We start from the raw sequence: 6,738 nt of genomic DNA, 5'->3' as shown, positions 1-6,738 counted from the left end.
GCTTTATCTCCTGACTCTACAGCAACACAACAAAATATGCGCTAAACAGAGACAAGAGGAAATGAATGTGCCAATTAATTGGCAAAAGCAAATGTCCCAGATCTGTATCTGATGTTAGTCCACTCAAAACAAATAAGGATCAGACAACTGCAGGGTTGGGGGAGGACAATAAATAATGTGTTTTCTTGCCCTTCCACCTTCAGAACCAATGCAAAACAAGACACAGAAGGGAAATGAAAGTGTTAGCTTTACTGCTAATAATAAGATTGTGATTTTAGAGCTGAGTCTGTCCTGCTCCCTATCCTAACCTTGGGTCACTGTTATCTTATATTGATGCTGGGCAATGAGGAAAGAAAAAGAACATGAACCTTCACAGCTTACAGCCTCCTAATGGATTTGCTCTTCTTTGAGAAAGATGAGCCATTGGACATCACCTGCCATAACATATACAGGGGCCAAAAATTTAAAGTGAGTAAAATGCAAGATCTTGTTTTTGCAGGATTAGTAAGAAATACTATCTTTTATTCAGTTTGGACTACTGAAAATCACAAAGCTTAAGAAAGTGACACTTATACCCAGATGACTGTACACTGAACCCAGAAAACCCTCAATGGCTTCCAAATGGTCATGTCTCAACCCTTGTCTACGGGGAGACATCAGAGAAGATTACAATCAGAGAAGATTACAATCTTGAAAACAGGGCACAGGTGGAGGACGGACGCCAACAAGCTTACCCCAGCTTGTGTACTCTCCAAGTTCATGTTAGAACAGGATTTTATTGAAATTCCTTCTTTTCTGGAAGGGAATGAGGAAAGGGTGGACAGAGGCTCAGGGCATTTGCCTGCAGAAGTTCCTTCACAAAGAGACATGGCATGGTGAGTGGGGGTGAGGATGGGGGGTGTTCCTCTCTAGCAGCAGGGCAAATGTACACCAAGAAAGGAAATACAGCTGGTTTTTATCAAGCATTCACAGTGCACCAAACTCTAGGCCATGTCCTGGGAATGCAGGAATAAACTCAAACTCATGGAGACCCAAAAGGCTACATTCTGGGATAAGACAACCACCATGATCATCACTATGAGCCTTGAAGAGTTTCATAGCATGAATACTCAACTACTGTGGGGGTTCAGTGGCGAATCCCTTTCCCTGGAGTCATTTCCCACTTACTCAAATATGTTCCAGGCACTATGCTGAATTCAGAGGATCCAGCAGAGCGAGCAGCTGAGTCCCCACTAGGCTACATTCCATTGTGGCAACAAGTCTCCTTTTGGAGAAGAGCCTGTGTGCTCTATTCCAGAAATTCTGTATGATCTAAAAGTCCCTTTACTCTATGACTCTTGTTTAATTCTCTTGGTTTCACCCATATCATGAAGCAAGCTTCCTGCTAGTAATGCTAGATTCAGCCTAGACACCCCCTCCTCCAGGAAGCTTTCCCTGATGTCCTTAGCAGACTGGGCTTGGTGGCTTGATCCTGTGGCACACTGCATTGGCTTCTATCGTTTTATGTTCCTTGAAAGCAGGGGCAGTTTCTCATTCAACTTTATTCCAACCATCACATATACCAAATACCTATTTAATAAATTAATTTATAATGGATTTTAATGCTTTTCATGAAAGTTTATTTTATGCTAGTGCATACCTTCTGTATGCCAATCATTGTCTTTAAAATAAAGTGAATTTGTTTTTTTAAAAAAAAAAAAAAAACTTTATTCCCCCTCCTGCCCCCTAGCTTGATTGCAAGCTGGAATCAAGATTCCTGGGAGAAATATCAACAACCTCAGATATGCAGATGATACCACTCTAATGAGCAGAAAGTGAAGAGGAACTAAAGAGCCTCTTGATGAAGGTGAAAGAGGAAAGTGAAAAAGCTGACTTAAAACCCAACATTCAAAACACTAAGATCATGGCATCCGGTACATCACAGCATGTCGACCTTTCCCGACAAAGGTCCCTATAGTCAAAGCTATGGTTTTTCCAGTAGTCATGTATGGATGTGAGAGTTGGACCATAAAGAAGGCTGAGCATGGAAGAATTGATGCTTTCTAACTATGGTGCTGGAGAAGACTCTTGGACTGCAAGGAGATCAAACCAGTCAATCCTAAAGGAAATCAATCCTGAATATTCACTGGAAGGACTGATGCTGAAACTGAAGCTCCAATACTTTGGCCACCTGATGGGAAGAGCCAACTCATTGGAAAAGACCTTGATACTGGGAAAGATTGAGGGCAGGAGGAGAAGGGGACAACAAAGGATGAGATGGTTGGATGGCATCACCGACTCAATGGACATGAGTTTGAGCAAACACTGGGAGATACCTAAGGACAGGGAAGGCTGCCATGTTGCAGTCCATGGGGCCCCAAAGTGTCCGACTGGACTTAGAGACTCACAACAACTCACTCCCCAGCACAGATCAGGGTGCCAAATGCTGAGTGTATACTTGTTGCCCTAAACAGTCTCTCCAACCAAAATGATCTAAAGTGCTCCAGTACTTAGGAAGTCTCAATTCTCAAAATTCCAGGGACAGATTAAGGATAGAACCAAGTATAAAAGAAAAGCTGGGGACTTCTGGTGGCTTGCAAGCTATCCTGGGGAAAGGCATGGGATACTTGAGGTTGGGAGAAGGGAAACAGGAAGAAATACCTAAAACTATTTGAGTGCCAGAAGCTCCCTTGAATCTGCCTCAAGATAAATGGACACCACTCTTAGGGAGAGGTTTGGAGCAGATGGCCGGTGGGTCAGCTTCCAGGCCCTAGCCGCGGGAGGCCGGGGCAGCCGCCCGCCCCGCTCGCCCCAGGCCGCCGGCAGGAGGCGCGCGAGGGCCTCAGGGTGCCGCGGGCTGGGAGGGGCGCGTGCTGGGCTGGGTGCCTGGCCGGGCGGGGCTCTAAGGGCAACTTTTTGGTTGGTTGCCGCCGGGTGCTGATCGCCCAGGCCCCTTTTAAACTGGGTGTCTCCCACTGTCTTTCCCCTTTCTGCCTCCGCGCGCGACTCGGTAAGTGGCTTTCGACCAGCTCGACGCTAGAGCCCTCCGCGTGGCTCGGGGGTCTCTCCAGAGGCACTTACCAGGAGCGCCCCCCCGTCCCCTCCGTCCGCCCCATGCAGGCGGCTAGGGCTCGTGTTCGACCTCAGCTCGGCTCCCCCTCAGAGAGGCCTCCCAGGCCCCAGGGGAGCCGCTGTGAGAGCTCTTCTGCGGCGAGGACATCCTCAGGGTGCCGGGGACCCTTCCTCCCCAGAAATGACGCTCTTGGTGCCTAAAGTCCCTCTCCCCCAGGGGCCGAGGCGCGCGTCACTTGTGCCTGGGACCCCGATGCTCAAGGGATCCGGGCCACATGGAGCTTCAAGCTCCTTTTGCAATGAAAAGAGAAAAACAAGACTCGGAGAATGGAACCGACCCGGGGCGGAGGCGCAGAGCACCGGCCGGTGTCCGAGTTGGGGCGCCCGCGGGGCCCTTCCTGCCCGGGCGCGTTGAGGACCCTGGTACGGTCTATTTAGGAAGCGGATGAGATCACGGGCCTGAAACACTTTAGGCTTCGGGGCAGAGCAGTGTTAATTCCGGTGTCAGCAAGAAACGGAGGTAATTTCGCCCACACAGGCATTCCCCCTCCGCAAATGCCTCAGTTGCCACTTCGCTCTGTGGCTGGGCTCCTTAAAAGGCCTGCGTGACTCTCGTGGGAGCGGTTAGCTGCAGTGAGCCTTGATGAGGGAGCGATTTTCTCCCCCACAGTCACCTTTTCAGCATTGATGGTGCGTTATGCAGCAGGGGACCCTCTTCCATAACGTGTGTGGGGTCTCGAGTGTGAGGCCCGTCATCGTTTTCTGGCCTGAGAAAAAGTCGGAACCTTTGGGGTTCTGACTTGCGTTCGCCAAGATAAACAGGAAAAATGGCCCTAGAGAAAGTTTGTCTCGAGGAAGCGTTTGTAATTTTCACTCTGGTCCTCGGCATTAGAGGGCATTTTACGTGTTATACCGGTGTACATTCCTATAGAAAGCGTTACTCTCCGGATTTAATAAAATTTGTCAAGATCCGAGTGAATGAAGGAATCGTTATCGTTGGTTACCGCTTAGTAATCTCTTGAAATGGGAGATTTGTGTGATGTTTACATGTTTGCCTCAGTGGTGAGAGACCCTTTTACTGATCAGAAAGTATCCGATTTTCCTGATGCGAGCTGTGACTTAAGCACGCCCCTCCCCCTCCGCCCTTTTTTATAAAAACAGTTCCCTCTGGGAGAGGGACACGGCTGAGAGCCAGTGTCTATTTAAGGACTGGGAACTGAGCAAGTGTTGACAGGGCTGTTCTCATTTCGATGGCCTCTGCCTCTGTACACTAGTTTCAGGATTTTTTTTTTTTAATGTGAAGAGTTTGTTTCCATCTTTCATAGGTAAATACTGTTACCAGTAATGTTTATATTTTTTCCCCAAGTTGCTATTGTTCCATGCTAGTGTAACAAGCAGATAAAGTTAGAAAGATGGTGACTGCTGATGCCCAGGGTGTCTCCTGGCTGGGAATTTCAGGAGATTCCCAGTGTCAGGAAGTTGGGAAAATATTGCTGTTTTACAGGAATTCTACTCAAAGTTAGCTCTTTAGTCACCAAAGGTAAATAGCCCAATAAGATACTCTTTACAAAAAAAAAAAAAAAAAATGCCCAAAACAATATTGTAATTATCCTCCAATTAAAATAAGTAAAAAAATTTTTTAAATTAGTGATATTCTTAACATTGTTTTTCTCTTTCCTACCAGGCTGACAAGATGCTGACAAGCTTAAGGTATGAACCAAATGTAGAAAACCTGGCTTGAGTTATTAAGTAGTTGGGTAGAATTCTTGGCCAAGGATGAGAACTCTAATCTGATTGGATATCCTTCTGCTCTGATGGGTTAAAGGATTTACCTGAGGCCAATTTGATGGGCAGGAATTTATTAAGTGCAATTATATCCTCCCCCTTTAACCAGTATGTTTTAAATAAAATGGGGGGGGGGGAGCCTAGTAAATAGATAACTTTTTTTGGCATAATAAAGTATTATTTTAGGAAAAAGTATTTTTAAGGGATTGGCATCTAATCTTTAAAGATGTTTATCTTTGGCAATGGTGGCCATTTTGAGTTAATTTTTAATGTCAGAATATTGCTATGCCTATTTTGACAATATGTAGTTAATTGGGGAATTCATTTTCCTTACCTGCACTGCTTTTATAAACATGGTTTAGTCACTATATTTTCTTAATATCTTATTTAGTCATTGCTGCTCTAATTACCTACTGTGATACTTCTCTTCCAGGGCTGGTGCTTGAAAGAAGCTCTTCGAGGAGATAAGGTGTATTTGAACATGTGATTGATAGATATAGAATAGAGCTTTTTGCTAATTGTCCTTTTCATGGTGGTAGCAAGGGTGAATTTTAGAAAAAAAAAACTGCCAAGTATCTGTAAGAATATATATCTGCCCTGTAGAGGATTTTTGGCAGAATTCAATTCCATTATATTTTTGTGCCATCCAGCCTGAATCTTGACACAGTAGCTAGACTAACTATTCTACAACTATCTTAAGAGAACTTGGCTAGCTGCTTTAATTTACAAAGGTTATTTTTAAATCCCATTCTTTGACTATGCTAAACCTCGGGTTTTTGTGCTTGCAATTTTGTCTAATCATTTGGATGATTAAATTTGACCCCTTGAATAGAGGACAGATCAGCGGAGGAGTTTGTTGCATAGCATTTTGAGGGTAGGGGCTGAGGAACTGTTCTACACTTTGATTATGGTGGTAATTACATCTGTCAGGAATTTTGAGTGAGTTTTACTGAATGTAAATTCAATTTCAATAAATATGACTTAAAAACTCCCTTTCTGGCATCTTAAATAACATTTCCAATGAAATCTGTGGGAAGACAGTCTTGGGTCAGTGATTAAGCTGCTGAGAATAAAGTGGGCAAACACATCAAAATCACCTTGGGGTCATCTAAGTGTGTAAATGCGTGAGAAACAGTCAAGGGATATGTTACCTCACCCATCAGAGGTATACAAGTTTTCTTTATAGATGTTTCAGACAACAGCTTTTGGCAGGGTATGAGTGGTATGTCACTACCCTCTGTCTCTTGACAGTGTATACTAGTAGCCACATGGTAGCAGAAAAGAAGTGTGAAAATTACGCCACAAAATTTAGACTGGCTTTGGCAGATACTGGCTAAACTAGGGAATTAAGTGAGTGCGTGAGGTTCTAGTGAAAGTTGCTCAGTCTGACTCTGTGACCCCGTGGACTGTAGCCTGCCAGGCTCCTCTGTTCAGGGAATTCTCCATGCCATAGCTGTTCCCCTCTCCAGGGGGTCTTCCAAACCCAGGTCTCCCACATTGCAGGCAGATTCTTTACCAGCTGAGCCACCAGGGAGAATGCTGAATAACTGTGTTAATGGCAAAGCTTGATGCATAAATCATGTGGGGATGTTCAAGGGTTCTTTTGAAAAGGGATGGGCCAGTTCATTCCTGTGAATAACAGGTCTGGCCACAGCCTGTTGAGCCCTACTCACCATGACCAGGAGCATTTGCAGCTGTGTTGTACCATCTTGCCTGTAGGAGGAAGCAGGGCTTTCAGGGGCCTTCTTGTGCTTCCAGGTATGGTACATAATCTGCTCCATCTCCCCCAACCCGTTTCCCTGTACCCTGACAATGGAGAGTTCCAATACCTTGGTTAACTAAAATCTAGGATCACCGAAGTGAGTTGCAGCCAGTTCAGCACTCAGCTTGCCCTCCTTGGCA

The 6,738-nt window shown here is 45.3% G+C and overlaps 1 long non-coding RNA gene and 1 other non-coding gene across 2 annotated transcripts; both read left to right on the top strand.

Moving 5' to 3' along the window:
* The first annotated feature begins 2,914 nt into the window (after nucleotides 1-2,914).
* LOC110151593 (uncharacterized) lies at nucleotides 2,915-5,827 on the top strand. Its single transcript, XR_002318113.2, has 3 exons — nucleotides 2,915-2,989; nucleotides 4,736-4,761; nucleotides 5,270-5,827. It is a non-coding gene; the product is annotated as an uncharacterized lncRNA (long non-coding RNA).
* LOC139034146 (small nucleolar RNA SNORD93) lies at nucleotides 4,819-4,892 on the top strand. Its single transcript, XR_011486593.1, has one exon. It is a non-coding gene; the product is annotated as a small nucleolar RNA SNORD93 (small nucleolar RNA).
* Nucleotides 5,828-6,738: the final 911 nt, after the last annotated feature.

This window comes from Odocoileus virginianus, unplaced genomic scaffold (genome assembly GCF_023699985.2).
Source record: "Odocoileus virginianus isolate 20LAN1187 ecotype Illinois unplaced genomic scaffold, Ovbor_1.2 Unplaced_Contig_29, whole genome shotgun sequence".
NCBI classification, from domain to species: domain Eukaryota; kingdom Metazoa; phylum Chordata; class Mammalia; order Artiodactyla; family Cervidae; genus Odocoileus; species Odocoileus virginianus.
Note: the sequence above shows the minus strand (reverse complement) of the source record. Positions and strands in the feature narration are given on the sequence as shown.